This window comes from Carettochelys insculpta, chromosome 3 (assembly GCF_033958435.1).
Source record: "Carettochelys insculpta isolate YL-2023 chromosome 3, ASM3395843v1, whole genome shotgun sequence".
Classification (NCBI taxonomy): Eukaryota; Metazoa; Chordata; order Testudines; family Carettochelyidae; genus Carettochelys; species Carettochelys insculpta.
This window is the reverse complement of record NC_134139.1, coordinates 42,106,417-42,122,990: the sequence shown is the minus strand read 5'-3', so window position 1 is coordinate 42,122,990 and position 16,574 is coordinate 42,106,417. Positions and strand designations below refer to the sequence as shown.

Sequence of the window (16,574 nt, the reverse complement as noted above, 5' to 3'; positions counted from 1 at the left end):
AAATGTTTGATATCCCCATTTGATGAAATTTGCTGTCAAGATTCAGTTTTATTTCAGCAATTGTGAATACTTATACAGAATAGTCCTTGCAAACCACTTGAAAAGATGGGCCATAAGGACAGTTTCATTGTTTCCCCATGTCCATGATCATTTGATAGAATGAAAAGTGCTCCGCATGAAGATTTGCATATCTAGTGGCCTTACATACTCATATCTTTCAGATTACATATACTATCACATTTTTGTTGGTTGGAGATATAGAAACTTGGAAAACAACATGGTTCACAGTGACTGAGACAAAATGCTAAAGTCAATATCAAGTCATGGGAGACTCAAATGACATATGCAGGCACACGTGACAGCTCTATTGTTTGTGAAGGGTCATTGTATTAATGCCTGGTTTCTAAAGCAACATCTCTTTGATGGCTTGGATGTTCTACTTCTATCTGTTATGAGGTCTTAGTTAGAATGGCTCCAGCCTCTGGAATCTCTCAAACAAAAGAAAATTGGCCTTCTCCAAGTCCTCCAGACATTTGAGACTAAAGTGAATGAGCTCAAGAAACTCACATCTGAAGAAAAATATCAGGAAATTATAATAGAATTTTGAAACAGATTGGAAGGAATGGGGTTTGAAAATGCAAACACTCTAAGCTAGAGTAAGAAATGTGTATACAACACAAATGATGAATTTGTAAATGATTCTGTATTAGAAGTCAACATAGTCATTGAAGGAAATATTTCAAGATCTTAGATGATATACTTGGAGACATAAAATCTTGATGTGAGAGATTTCAAGGAGTATCTATTCTATTTGATTTCTGCCATCTCAGGCAACTTCAAATAACATTTTAGAAGAGTCAAAGGAGGGTATTCCTAAAATCATATGAAAATACTTGTATTATTTCATCTTGGTTCATGAGATCGTCTTTTAAGATATATGGTTTTACACAGGAGTCTGAGGTCCAGATCTATTTGAATTTCAGAGGCCGTGTCTACACTAGCCCCAAACTTCAAAATGGCCACTCAAATGGCCATTTCAAAGTTTACTAATGAAGCGCTGAAATGCATATTCAGCGCTTCATTAGCATGAGGCCGACCGCGGCACTTCGAAATTGACGCGCCTCGCCGCCGCGCATCTCGTCCAGACAGGGCTCCTTTTCGAAAGGACCCCTCCTACTTCGAAGTCCCCTTATTCCCACGAGTGAACTGCCCGCATTCAATACAATGACAGACATGGCTGAGTGAACCTTTCACTCCTTGCAATTGTGAGAAATGAGTCAGCAAGCTGGAGCTGAAGAGCAGCAGCATCATAGAACAATTTACTGAGGAAAAAGACATTGCAATCTGAGGTTCCAATAACTTGAAAAACATATGCCAACGCAATCTGAGAAGCAATTTTTACTTAGGACATGATGTATGTATGTTTGTTGTTTTTTTTAAAAATAATCTTAAAAAAAAAAAACCTGAAGGAGATGTGACCATTGGATCTCATGCTGCACATTGCTGATTGCACCCCTGAAGTTTGCCTCTAACCATTCAGAATATTGCTCATACTTCTACAATGACTTGATCAAAGGAAACAGAAATCACGCCAAGTTCGAGAACAGTGATACTTAAGTGAAACCCAAATCTGTTCTTCTTAACCCAACCATGCCTTAGTGTAAAAGACGTTTTGATAAAGCTAGGCTTTTACATAATTTCCAAGGTCTTCCTTATGATGATTTAGGAGTAGTTGTGTGCACAGTTTCCTAGCTGTTATTGATTTAAACCCGAAGGTTATGCTGTGCCATGTGATGGATTTTGCTCTCCCTTTTGCCATTGGAAGGTGGAGGTGGTTGGTTTGTCCAGTTCAAATGTGGAATGTTTGTGAAGCTGGAAGGGGTGGAGTGGCAGTGATGTCATTATTGTCCCCCTATGGAATGGGACCTATTCCAAGGGTTGGAGGGCATTGTACTGTTAAGAGTTTTGAAAAAGCTTGTGAAACTTACAAAGGTTCTACTTTTCCACAAGGTTGGCAGCCATTGCAGCACTCTGCTGCAAACTGGCGAGTCAGAATATTTGCTGTTCCTGCAGGTTTAATGTTTAACTGGCAACAACATACATTTCTAGAACTTCTTAATTTTTTCTGCTGAGAGAGAGAGAGAGAGAGAGAGCAAGTAACCTGTGGAGAGTTCAGATTTAAAGGTCATCTGGTAGCAAAACTCACTACACCCATTTGCTTGCAAGACGACTCCTTCAAAAAAGGTATTTTTTTTTCCCGGTCCAGAACAGTTGGAAAGCCTTGTCCGTATTTAAAATGATTGCTGGTATCACTATATCTTTACATCTAAACATGCAAATCCCACTAGTGTGGATTTCATTTATACAGGCAAAATACCCCAAAACCTTTTGCGAGTATACCTTATTCAAGTTTCTAAGTGAAATAAGCTAAAGCAGCAAAAAGACTTAGAAAGAAAAAAAAGAAAACTTTTTTTCCAATGCAGGCAAAACTTTGAAGTGTATACCAGGTCTTGGGTTGTTGTAGAGTGCTTACTGGCATGGAATTTTAATGCTACATCCATTTAATGAACACTAAAACCCAAAATAAAAGGGTGATTTTTTTTCTTTCCATTTCTGTTGCTCTGATCCTGCAATCCACCAAAAATGTGTGTCCCACTTGACCCCCAATTATAGATACAGGACCTATTTGCAAGACTTTTTTTCCTTAGAGTATTAAAGGACATGCTGCATGGTACTGTTACAATCTCTATATTGTTCTCAATTCAATCGTTACATATTGAGAAAAGGTTTCTCTACTGTCTCAGTTCACAGAATGAACATTGAGATTTTACTTTGTATTTTACCCTAAGAAGCCCCATTTAGAGGACTGCATTTTGTACCCTACATTTTACCTTTTTGGGGCATATGAAATCACCTATGTGGGTGTGCAAATTTTGACTGTTACACGAAAAACAAAAGTTTAGGCATCAAAACTATTCTACCTTTTTTGTTTGAATCCAAGACACCTAAAATATACCTCACCTAGTTTCCTTCATTTTCTTTAAACATTAGACATTCTCTTGGGACTAGTTTTGACCTTCATCTTTTTCTCTTTTCCCCAAACATCACATTTTGGCAAGTTATTGCAGCCTTTTACATCTCTCCTATACAGTGTAAGTAACCTGGTCTCTTACTGTGGCCAGCCTACTTACAAACACACTCAAAGAGGAAATTACAAATTTAATAGTGTGCACTTTCTACAGTTCTTTCACTGATGCACTAAAATAAATGGTACCTAGTTACAATATCTGGCTCTCAGCAATGTGATGTGGTTAGCCAAATGGATGCCTAATGCAAATAAATATTAAAAGGATGAAAGCAAAAGTTAAAATATAAAATTATGGTTCGGTCAAACTATAGTTTAAATTCCCCTCCTTTCTCACACTCCCATGTATACGGACCCAATGCTCATGCTTCTGATATGAGTGTCTGATCTCTAACCCAATAAAAAGCATTACATAGTCTCACTGTTGCCTATAATATCTTATTCTTGATATGAATAGATAAGAACATTCTATTTATCCAATGTATTTTTCATTTATTTTCTTCAAGGTTTTCTGTCTAAATAGTAGCAACGAAGGGTCCTGTGGCACCTTATAGACTAACAGAAAAGTTTAGAGCATGAGCTTTCGTGAGTTAACTCACTTCTTCAGATGCTGCATCTGAAGAAGTGAGTTAACTCACGAAAGCTCATGCTCTAAACTTTTCTGTTAGTCTATAAGGTGCCACAGGACCCTTCGTTGCTGCTACAGATCCAGACTAACACGGCTACCCCTCTGATACTGTTTAAATAGTATATTTCTTGACTTCCTCATTTAGTTTTTAATTAGGGAAATGTGTTTAGGATTTTTCAGAATCTTCATCAGCTAGAGGGAGTAATAATTAATTAATAGTAGTTAGCACTTACATCAAGCTCTTTTAGTCACAGTTCTCTGAGTGCTTCACAAAGGAAGCTCAGTATCCTCAGTCACACTTTACTGATGGTGGAAGGTAAAGCAGAGAAATACCTTGCTATACAATACCATACTGGCTCTTACCACTTTGGGGCTTGTCTCCATAGCACTTGCAGTGTGGTCTATGGGGAGGTGAATTGTAGAATACTCCAGCATGTATTCTAACTGCCCCATGTACAGTGGGGCTGACAGCCACTGTGGGTCCCAAGGGAAAGATGAGGGGGCTGGCTCTGCACCTGCAGAAGGGGCAGAGCCAAGGGCAGAAGGAGTGGGGTCTAGGGCAGTCAACCTTTAGTACTGCCCAGACTGTGCATCTGGGGCACGTCATCCCTCTCTCACAGCTGCGCAGAGCGGCACTGACGCAGCATTTCAGAGGGGTCTCCAGCTCCACCTGCTACTGCTGTCAAAGTAGCAGTAGTGGAGCTGGAACTCCAGGCCCCTTTGAAGCTCTGGGCTCCACTCCAGCTGTGTTTTTGCACCTTTCCTTCCCCCTCCTGTCGGTGGGCCTACCTACATAAACCCTGCTAACACAAACCAAAGGTTACTACTTTGCATTGATGTAATACTGTTTTCAAACAAGGCTACAATAGGAGCTAGGAACTAGGAAACAAGACTACAATAATGCAAACTAGGAACCTTGTGCCAGTATGGTGTACAGATGACAGAGCAGTCTTCAATTCACATATTTCTAGGCCACTCTGTAGCACCATAGTGAGAAGCTGTATTGGCTAGTACTAGATTGAGTGATGTGACTACCATGGGCCATTTGTAGTCAGGAGGAGAAAAGTAAAGTGACATGCCTTGGCCGAATTAGGAGAAGCAACTACACCTCCTAATTTTCAGTTTGGTGTTTTATCCTTGAATTTGTGCTGCCTTTTCTTATTAGGGAACATTTAACATTTCCCCCTTTTGGAGCCTATTCTAATTTGTATTATAATAAATGGGGAAAAATCATTAGGAAGTCTAATTCATACAGTCTAAAAATTGTTTCTGAATTTGACCTGTAGGTTGTTATTTTAAATATTTGAAATTATAGTAAGTCAATTCTAATTCTTTTCTTTTTTCATTCAAAATAGTAAGACAGACATCTGGGCTTGAGCCTAATTAAGCTATCAAGGACATGACTGATCTGGGTTTTATTTTTGAAGGTCAGATCCAGAAGGTCCCTGGCTGCCTCTTTTAGGTGCACCATATTCTTTTCTGTTTCTTAAAACCCACAGCTCTTCCTGTTCTTAATCACAGGCAAACCCCACTATCACTAAGATGGCCCAGTTTTTGGACAAGATCAGCTCATGGATGAAGAATAGATGAATGAAGCTGAACCTGAGCAGCAGAGGTTTTGCAGGTAGGCAAAGGAAAGCGTTTTGAAGAATTTGGTTCCATGATGCAACCTCCTTTAGCTAAAGGTTCATACCTATAATTGATCAATTCAGTTTGTAATCTAGGTGTACTCTTGGGTTCTTCACTGGTGCTGAGTGTGCACATAGCAGCATATGCTTCAAGCCACCGTGGCAGACAATGAATTGGTCTCAGTTATTTTTACCTTCACCCTCTCTCAACCAGATACTGCAATACAAGATATGTGGACATGAAGCCACCAGCCTTTAGAAAACTCCAGCTAGCTATAACACTTTCGTACACCTCACCAGCACAGGTTACCATGAACATAACAGACCTCTCCTCTCTTTACACAGGCTGCCCATAGAGCAACCAATGCAGTTCAAAAGCTGTCTTTGTCTTCAAGATAATGGCCTGGACCCATAATATCTAACAGATTGCCCAAGACTCCAGGATGAAGATCATGGCCAACAAATCTGCTCCTTTGCACCAAAATATTGTACAATAAAAGTGGCATTCATCAATGTAGAAGACAAACCTTTCTCAGGGGCCAGTTCAAAGGTGTGCAATGAACACCCACAGGAACTGAGAACCATCACTATCTTCACCACCCTTTGTTCCAAGATTCAATGCTTTCTTCAACCAGACATACTTAAGAAACACTTTACAGTGTATGCATACCCCCGACACCCACCCAAAAGCCCTATTAAAACCATGATTCACTGCATGCACAATTCCACACTCCTCAGAACAGGATGGGAAAACAAACCACATGTGCCAGGTGTTAGATACAGCACTTGACTCAGATACTATGATGAGTGTAGTATGGAAACCTACGTAGACTAAAATGGGAATAGGAATATAAACATAAACATGAAAATCAAGCAAAAATAGAGAAGAAACAATAAACTAAAAAAACTATGTGGGTTTTACTCTGGGGGAAAGTGAGGTCAGTTCTTATTTTATCAAAAATAATTTAGCCACTCATAAATCTAATCTATTTTATTTCCTCTACAGAGGATAGCATATTTAACTCAAACCACACTGTTTAAATTAGCTGGAAGATATTTTTAAACAAAGTCTATTGCTGTTTCTTATGGGTTGCTGAAGCTGTTATGTCAACAGCCTATTGAGAAAGGGAACAATGGCACACACTATTGATGTATAAAATCTTAAAATTAGTTTTTCCAACAAACAACATGAGAGAAAATAGTTTATGCAAGTATAAACACTTTAAGAACACAACACCACCAAAGATCTTCTTTTTGCACATATATGCACAGTATAACCCTTAGCCCAAAATCAAAGACCTAAGTCCAGCACATCCATTTAGGAGCATAAAATGTGCCAAACAGGAACAATTTATATTAAGTTTGTCCATTTGTTTGTGGAAGCTCTTTCATACCACAGCTGTCTCAAAAGCCATTGACTAACTACGTGAAGCAAACTGATGACACAGGAATCTGTGTTACGTAACCCTGTGTCTACACGTGCCCCTTCCTTTTGAAAGGGACATGTTAATGAGTGGGTTCGAAAGATGCTAATGAGGTGCTTCAATGAATATGCAGCACTTCAGTAGCATAATGGCTGCCACGGCGATTTGAAAGTGCGGCTTTTTGAATTGCGTGATGCCCGTGGAGACGGGACCTTCTGAAAGGACACCCCCAATTTTCGAAAGCCCTTCTTCTGATCACCAGAAGTTGGCACTTGAGTTCATGTCATCTGACCAGTTCACCTGGTGGCTGTACACAGATGGTGAATAGAACCAGCAAAAGAATTTATTTGTGGAGTCCCACAGAGATAAAGCATCTAGGCACAGAGGTGCAGTTTTTGGTCATTACTCATTGAATACTTCCCACCAAATTCTAGGGCAATCTCTTAGGCGAGACAGCTGTTTGTAAGAGTAATAATATTGCAGAGATGTCCAGTAGGATGAGAATATGTCTGCTCTCTATCCATTGACAGTAGATGATCATCTCTCAGAGCCACTAAAATGGCTTCAGATCCGTATCTATAGATGTCCCATGTCTTTCTATCAAAGAACCATGTATTGTTTTCATGGAACCATAGTATTTGTAGTCTGGATGCTTGCTTCACCTATTCTGGTTAGATACCTACACATGGTACACTCCTTTAGTCCCTGGTTCTTTAAAGCACTTGGGACTTGAACCTACACGCTGAAGGCAAACTTCCCATTCACTTTAATGGTGCAGAATCAGGGATGTAAGCAGAGTCATAACTTTAAGCATGCGGGTAAACTCCATGGAGCTAAATCAGCATAAAACAAGTAATATAACTTCAATGGCCTTTTTAGGCTGAAGCTAGAGGGCTGATTTTTATGTCTGTTTATTATACCTACATGACCATGGCTGTTGTTAACTAACAGCTAAATTCACACAAATATCTCTGAAGAGTCAAAAAACAACATGTTTTCAGGAGTGCTATGCAAATCGGCCAAACTGCAAAACCATCATCTCCTGTCTGCTTGTGATGAATACCCAATGTTGGTGAGGTTGGGCCAAAATGGGCTGCTTTCAGCACAGGTGAAAAGTTATTTCTATGCCATTGTCCAAAAGAGATGAGATACAGGTAAAACAGCTAGGTAGATATGGTGGGATCTTCCAGTCCACTACAGCAGTTTTGCACCACTCAGGTATTAAAAAGAGACCACATTCTGTCCAGAGGAGGCCAGCAGAGAATGTAAGGCTGGCAAAGGTGACGGACACCTTCTACTTCAGCCACATCCCCCTGCCTCCATCATTAGGAATATCTTGAAGAAGGAAGGGCTATTTCAGGTGGTGTGATGGGGTCACGCTCTGCTATGCTTGTTTTCCTCTGACATAACTTAAAGCACCAGAGGAGCTGCTCTAACTAACCTTCTTCGAGTCTGAGATAGTCAGTCTCAGAAAGCCTGATGGCCCTTGTGCAAGGCGAGTGAGTAAGTGATACTTTTGTAAGACCTTTTGTAAGAGTTAGGGAATTAGGCCCTGCACGTTGCAATATCTCTTGGTCAGGTATATTGTATTCAGAAGTGAAAGTGGGCTAATATGGCTGAAAGGCTGGCCCCAATCCTGCCCCTTATGCCCAAGGTCCTGCCCTTTCTAGGGGGCTGGTGCTGCCCACCCCCGTCTTGCCCTGGGAACTCTAAAAAGGAGGGTGAGAAAGTGTTCTGAGTGGTGTCAGATGGCAAAACAAGGAGTAATGGTCTGAAGTTGAAGAGGGAGAGGAGTAGGTTAGATATTAGGCAAAACTACTTCACCAGGAAGTAGTAGTTGGAATGCGTTGCCTAGAGAGATGGAGGTTTCTCCATCCCTTGAGGTTTTTAAGTCCCGGCTGGACAAGGTCCTGGCTGGGATGACTTAGTGGGGGTTGATCCTACTTGAGGCAGGGGGCTGGACTAGATGACCTCCTGAGGTCCCTTCCAGCCCTGTGATTCTGTGATTCTGTGACCCAGCAGCTCTGCACACCTTACTTCACCCCTGAATGTACTGCTGGTCTGAATGTGTATTTTAATTACAGTAGGGTCACAACATTTGTGAGGGTTCTGTGAACTCTGTGAACTAAGTGCCAACAATACACAAGTGACTTTTTTTTATTACTGTGTTGCTGACCTCTCCATACAGAAGATCTGCTGCTGTGGGCCAGCTCAAGATCTCCTCTCTCAATCTCACCAAGCATGCATCTTCCTTCTGCCATACCAGGCAAACATCTCTGTCCTAGTTACTGACGTAGGCCAGTTGATGCACCCACCACTGCTAGTAGTAGGCATCCTTCAGTCTGCATAGACTATGGATTGCGCCCTTTGAAGTTTCAATTGAGGACTTCATTTACACCACTGCTAACCACTTGCTATTCAAATGCCCTCTCCCCATACTATCTTTAGTCATTCCTGTGCTAAGCCACTTCCCTTCCCCACCCTCTCAGTCGACACTGCAGTGGCTCTGCCCTTGCTGACTCTGAACCAAGCCCCATTGCCACAGCACACTGAAGCTTGTATGCCTCCCAACTATTCAAAGTCTCTGTATTTAAAATGTTCCAGAGGTTCAGGGTGTTATTTTCCACAACCTGTTATACTACACATCCACCCCTAGCTCCCACAATGGTAACCTGACAGCTGCCTCTAATCCCTACCCCAAACCATGCCCTAAATACTAATTCAAGCTGAAGGGAGTAAATAAGGAAAGGGGAAATATCTGCAACTTACTAATGACCAAGGGCTGTAGGTTAGTATATGATATTCATGGGCTCCATGAGTCTCCCTTTACCTTTTCAGAAAATGTACCATTTTCCACTTTCAACTAAAAAGCCAGTTCTAACAAGTTAAACTAGCCATCTTAAGTGCAATACCTGTTTTTTCAGGTTGGATGGAATTTTTTTTAAAAAAAAGTCTGGGTGCATATCCTACTGTATAGCCAGCAACCTAGGAATTGCTACATTGTCAGGTTTTCCCTGAAGGTACATATTTTTGTTGCAGTGTGAAGAATTTGTTGAAAGCTCTGATTCCTTGAAAATAATTTGCATCACCTGAGGGATGATTTTTATAAATTTTTCTTACATGTCTGCACAAAGCTTCACATCTTTCTTCACACAAGTTTAGGAGTAGAATATCACAGAAAATATGGAATATTTATTCTCTCATTGACAACGATACACGGGTCTCATCATTGCAAATTACATACCTGGATCAAGAGGAGGAGAGATTCTCTATGAAAGTAATCTAAAATTATTATGAGGCCAACATCTTTTTCAGTTGATAGTATTACCAGTGTTGCCAGTATACATAGGGCAGAAACTGGACCGATCAAGATTCAGGAATTCTTAAAAATCCACTAGAATCCAGAAATGCCCTGCATTAGGACTAGGACAGTAATCAGCAATATTATTAATGCCAAGTAATGGTTTCTTGATTAAGGAGACTTCTTGTGATGTCAGAAAATAATGCATTTTAGGCAGTCTAGAAAATCAAGGAATATCAAGAGGAATTCATGAAAGTTCAAAAACAATTTAAAAACCATAAGCTAAAAATATGTGTGCTGAAGGATCACATGAAATGGGAACACAGCACAAAATTTAGGATTTAACTCAATTTTACTTGTGCTTTTATAGTTCACTTTTTAATGGAACGGTGCTTGTACAGTTTTTATGTTTTCCTCCTCTATTCTTTTTGACAGCCTCTTAGAATTCAGAAAGAACACTTCCTTCCAGACTAATTGAATTATTTCCATTTGACAAATGTTGGGCTATTCCATTCCTCTCAGTAACCGTTTTTGTTTTAGTTTGCATAATTGCATCATGTAGGAACTCAAAGGGGCTCTGGGAAGAGAGTTTATTCATAATTAACCTACGTTGTCTGCTTGTTCTGAAGCAGAACACAAAACAGTAGTTGTCTAGGGCCTACACAAACATACATATTGGCAACAAAATAGTGGCTATATGCCCTGGCCCTGGACATCTGCTCAGTGTTGGCTCTTTCTGAAGGATGGGCTGTGGAATTTTGCTTAAGAATGCTTTTCTGATCTTGCTTATTTTCTCTACACTCTATTTTATTTGATGTCTGTCTCCCCACCCCCTGCCCCACTTGAACTTATTTTGACCAGTTGTAAAAAAGAATTAATGATTGTTCAACTCTCTGGATACAATTTTTTTCTTGATCCATGCTAAATGTCATGTAAGCTCTAGGCCTGCCTAGTTATAATACTTTGCAGTTATATATCATTCATCTAAGGATCATGAAGCACTTTCCAAACATGAAATGATTAATATTAGAGTTATTATCAAAAGCAGAATGGAAACCAAATCACATCTGTCCAGACCTTCACTTGCCCCCTGCTCCCACCACAAGTATGGGACCTCATCCCGAGGAAGCATTGAGAATGAAATATCCTTCCTCTCTGAGAACCTGAAAAAAGAGGTGGAGCTTCACTTATTCCAAAGGATAAGTGCAATCAGTCAAGGACTGGGAAAGCCAGTCATATAACTTAGGGTGTAAAGTTTTGTCCCAAAACAACACCCAAAATCACATAACTCAATTTTGCAAGATTAAACTATCCTGGGTAGACATAATATTGCAACTTGGTTTTAAACACGTACCCTGAAAAACAGCAGTGGAAATTCTAATCTTTGGCTTTCCTTACATAATTTTCTACATACTAATTTCAAAAGTCTGAATAACAGGTATAGCCCAGGAACTTGACACCCCAAAATTCAAACTGTGAATGGGTAGTCTCATTGTTCCAAAGACAGTAGAAACTGTCAGGTCAGTTACGCACTGGAATAAATTGCTTAGGGAGATTGTGGAATCTCCATCACTGGAGAGGTTTAAGAACAGGTTAGACAAACACCTGTCGGGGTCATCTGGAACCAGCGGTGTCCGATAGGAATTCAAAGATCGCCACACTTGTGGTTGTTGTCTTTCCTTATTTACCACATTCCCCACCATCTAAATAAATGCCTTCCACTCTCCCAGAGCCAGGCATCCACAGCCTCCCATTTTAATTCAATGCCAGTGACTCACCAGAGCTGCCGGAACCGCCACCAGGGCTGCCACTGAGGCTGCTGCTGCTACGTGCTTCTCCCACCAAGCAGTGGGGTGCGTGTGTGGAATGGACAGATGGCACTCCACACATGCAGCTCTCAGGAGGTGCTGCATGTAAAGGCTCCAAGAGCCACATGCTGCCTACGAGCCATATTCGCCACAACATGGTGTCCTATTTGCCACATGCGGTGAGTGGCAAATGTATTGGACACCCTTGGTCTAGATAATACTTAGTCCAGTCCTGTCATGAATGAGGGGTATTGAACTAGATAACCTTTAAAGGTCCCTGCCTATGAATCCTATGATTCTATGTAGATTGAGGACTGTCCTTTTTTCAAGATGATCATCCAGCATCTTAGGTTTCTAAAGCACTGATTAAACATAATAGAACAATGCCAACACTCAAAAAGAAGTACTGGCAATTGTTACCTTCTGAACAGTTTCATGCATCTGTTTAATGCACAGAGGAGCAACCAGGATTGAAACAGAGCGGAAATTGGGGTATGACACACTGCTGTTTCAAATGATTGGATAATGCTCATTAAATGTGATATAGAAGCCTAGCAGAGAGTTTCTTATAGCAGAAATGTTTTCAAGAGCTCATATAATAGTGCAGGTGAAAAATTGCTGGGAGAGGTGTTCGAAGCAACTGTGGCACAATTGCCAAACAAAATTTGACAAGCTCACAGGAATACAGAGAGCCAGTTTTACAAAGCTTGAGAGAATAATTCTAAATGGATGACCAGCAAAACACAACGCAAAACCAAACCACCCCCAAATCTCCCAGACCAAACAAATAAAAACAGGCACCTTCAACGATAAAAACTTAGTGAGACTATAGAAATGAAAACATTAATCATAGCCCCACACAGCCCAGAAATCAAGAATTTAGGCCAGGATGTCTTATTCTGACTATACTTTAATTCCACCATTTCAGCACTTAAGTTGCCTTTTCATTTTCCCAATACTGAGCTACCTATGGGGCTTGAGATGTTCCAGATGTAACATGGACACCTCTGGAGGGTCTGAGGGCATTCTTGTGAGGCAATCAAGTGACTGTCTTCTACCAGGTCTGCACTTGGGATATGATACATGGTAATATGTGGCTTTTAGGGACTTTTTATGCTGCTCTGTCCCTTGTGTGTGGTGTAGAGAGAGGCTGGAGTGGGAGTGAGGTGGTTATTCAAGATTTCCAAATGGAAACTGGATGAAACTTGATTGCAATTGGCTCTAGATGGATGGAGACTTTTTAATCAAGAAATAAACAGAGATCTTTACTCAGAATTTATTTTCTAAATATACTTGGAATCAGTTGTTATTTGGATAGGGTGACAGTAAGAAGAGAGAGTTATAGCCCTTCTATCACAACGGTAACTAGAATAGGCAGTATTTTATCCCAAATCATGGCCAAATTCTATTCCACTTAACTCATAATGAGCAGTGTTTACTAGCAATGGAACTCCGCATGGTGTAAGCAAGGCTGGTGACAGACTTTGCCAGGCCCTGGGCAGTGTGTGAGTGTTGGGGGGTGTGGGTGGGGTTGGTTCTGGGTCCCTGGAAAGGTGTGGGGCCTTGGGCAGAAGAGGCAGTACTAGCAGTAGACAGCCATTAGCACCGCCCAGACAGCACTGTGCCTCCCGGAACCAGCCTTCAGGGCTACCCCGACTGTGCAGTGTGGGGCTTTGGTGATAGGTTAAAGGGCGTGAGGGTCTGGCCACTGCTGGGAAGGAGGAGGGAGGAGTTGAATGACGGGGCTGCCAGCAGAGAAGAGGCACTAGGGGGCCAGGGGAACGGCTGCCTGCCAGTGGGTGCTAAGCACACAGAAATTATTTTCCATGGGTATTCCAGCTATGGAAACTATGGCACCAGTGTGATGGGGTATGATTTTGGTACCAATGTGAGATGGGGTAGGGAAGCAGTAAGAGGCCTGTTTTACAGATGAGGAACTGAGCCACAGAGAGACTAATTTTGCCATTGACTGTAATGGGACCATGTCTTCAACTTAAGCGTCTTGCTTGAGGCCCCCAGGAAGTCAGTGGCCAAGCAGTGAATTGAAAGGAATCCCAAGTTAGCACCTGACCCAGAAGATCATGCTTTCTCTCAGAGTTGGTTCTGAGGCTTAGAGGCTGTAATGGGAGGGTGAGGGAGTTAAAACCCCCATTCTCCTTAAACAGTTTCGGTAAGCCAGCTACAATCAAGCATTTAAAACAAAGGTACTTGAATTCCTAGGTTGTTTTTAGCACAAAACAATGAATCCTCATAAGTAATGGATGGAAATAATAAATGAGTGTGGTTTTCTTTTATATCACTTCATACATATAATAATTTCAGACTTCTTATAATAGTCCCTCCCATTAAAAGCAAAATGACCATCTTTACATATGGGAATCACAAAGCGAAGAAAGCAGTTCATCTAGAAGGCAAAAAGATGAAAGCAGAGACATTAAGACTGAGACTTTAAAAATAATTGTAGAGGTGTTCCTGCCTTTGCATCACAACAATGCAGAATATGGTTTCTTTCACCACATGAGATAATCCTTGCCAAGCAATTAGCTAGATCAGATAAAAATGGATAAGAAACATGTCTCTTTGAAATCATACATTAGTTTAATACTGAGAAAATTAGATGTATTATGTAGTGAGTTTTCTTTAGTTCTATTTGCATCTTATCAAGGGCCAGTGCCTGCAGAACTTTAACTCCAGTATGAGGTCTGCCTGAATAAAGACTGAAGGCTCTGTTCCTTTATGCATAGAAAATAAAAATAGACAAGCAGCTTGAGAATAGTAAAATGTAGTACGTATTTTAATCTAGCAAAGTGTACTGTAAAAATCCATTACGAAATCTTAGGGCTATTTAGCTCTAGTTCTTGATATACTGCAATGTAACACACCTATAAACTGCTACCATTTTATCTAGGGCATGCTGATTTTTGCCACAGATGATTAGTTACATTTCTGAAGTTATGGGAGCAGAAAAAAAATCTGCCCCCAAAAGGTCTGTAATTGCTTTTTGGCTCTGAAAGTGGCACAGTTACCGTAAATTTCTAGGTGCATATATTGACTAACTCTTCAAGAACTCTCCCTGTGAAATCTTGCCTGTGGGCATTTGGTTCTTGTTTGTACAGGTCTGACACAAATCACATTTTAAAGACTTATCAAGAATCCAATCTGTTTGTGAAGATTTGAGCAGCTGCAGCAGGTTCAGTAATGCTATTGAGTTTTAAGAGTCTCACCAGCAGAATAAGCATTCAGCATCGAAGTACAATGCAAGGAACTCTGTTGTACACACAGTTATCTAGCCAGATACCAGGGGAGTTAGTACTATCCACTGCAGTGAAACAATTTAATTTAAAGTACAGTACACTGTGATTTGTATTCCTAAATGTTAATTAATGCTTCTGCTCATCCTCCCCTTACACAACTTCTGTACACATTGCTGAGCATGGAGAAGAATGACCATATAACGAAAAAAATATAGTTTGAAAGTAGTATGCAAAGAATACTGCACAATTTACAGTTTCAACTTGATCTGTTGTGTGTTTGCACAGGTGCACAATATACACATCTATTTAATGAAATTATTATATCTTTATTGCTAACGCTGCATGTGTATACAGTTTAACAGTAAGGGTTTAATACACAGTTTCTAAAGTATAGAAGAGTTTCACTGGATAGATTCTGTTTTCCCCTTTCGGACTTTTTGCAACACACATTCAGTGTAAAAGTTTAGACAAAAAAGACTCTATAGCATCCTAGAGGTAAAAATATTTAATTTGACACTTGCAAAACAAACTACCACCCGCTTCCCATAAACAGGGCTATAGGACACACAAATAGCACCACAATTACCTTGTCTGAGGCAAGTCACCTTCTACTCCTTTTCTCTTCAAAATACAAATTCAGTATGTTTTTGCACTGCAATCTCCAGTCAACGGCATCTAAAGAACCACAAACAAGCAGAGAAAGGAGGCCTGAGCACCTTTTTTTTTTTTCTCCTCTGAGTGGAGCTAATCAAACATTCCCATCAAGCTCCCAGCACTTTGAAAGGCATATTACACTCCCTCCCTCCCTCTCTGTCTCATTCCCCCACAACACACATGCAGAGCTGCTTGCACTGATTTAACTGCTGAATTAGGCAGTCCACTTTAAAATTTCTGCTCCCTCCCACTTTTTTTTTTTGGTAGGGATTTCTATTTTCTCAAGATGAAATTTAAAAAGTACCCACCAGCACATCAGACTGTCAAATGTTGCTCTTTTGGAAACGTTTACTAATTATTTAGTTCCGTTTTCTTTGGTTTCAGCATATCAGCAGCAGTGAAGTTGAGACGTGAGTTTAAGTAGGAGAAGGACTAGAGCTAGCAGCTTGAAATACACCGAGTAGTCCTGTGGATTACATATATCAAACTGGTTAACTGTGGTCTAGGATGCTTTAAAAAGAGAACTTTATTTTTAAGAGTCAGGTTCTGATCCTCTTACTCCTCTGGAGTAGCTTCTTATTTCAGAAATAGCATGGAGTCTAGTGATACCATCTGTGAATCAAAGTATTAAAATTTGACCCATAAAAGCATTTCAGGCAAAGATGAAAAACAGTGCTGCTTTCCTTCATGAGTGTGGCTTTTGTTAGTAAAATGGTATCAACTAATCCCCAGTTCTTATTCATTGCTATGTTTGTCTTCAAATTCTTCCTCTCAACTGATTTGACCCATGAT

At 40.5% G+C, this 16,574-nt stretch overlaps 1 protein-coding gene across 1 annotated transcript in view; it reads right to left on the bottom strand.

Annotated features, from left to right (window-relative positions):
- The window catches only part of VIT (vitrin), a 70,393-nt gene extending 54,237 nt beyond the window's left edge, over positions 1 to 16,156 (bottom strand). Inside the window, exons 1-2 of the mRNA XM_074988543.1 lie at positions 16,091 to 16,156; positions 15,715 to 15,803 (exon numbers count right to left, since the gene is read on the bottom strand). The gene's annotated coding sequence lies outside the window, so the exon portion shown is untranslated. The remainder of the gene's footprint in view (positions 1 to 15,714; positions 15,804 to 16,090) is intronic.
- Between the last annotated feature and the right edge of the window lie 418 nt (positions 16,157 to 16,574).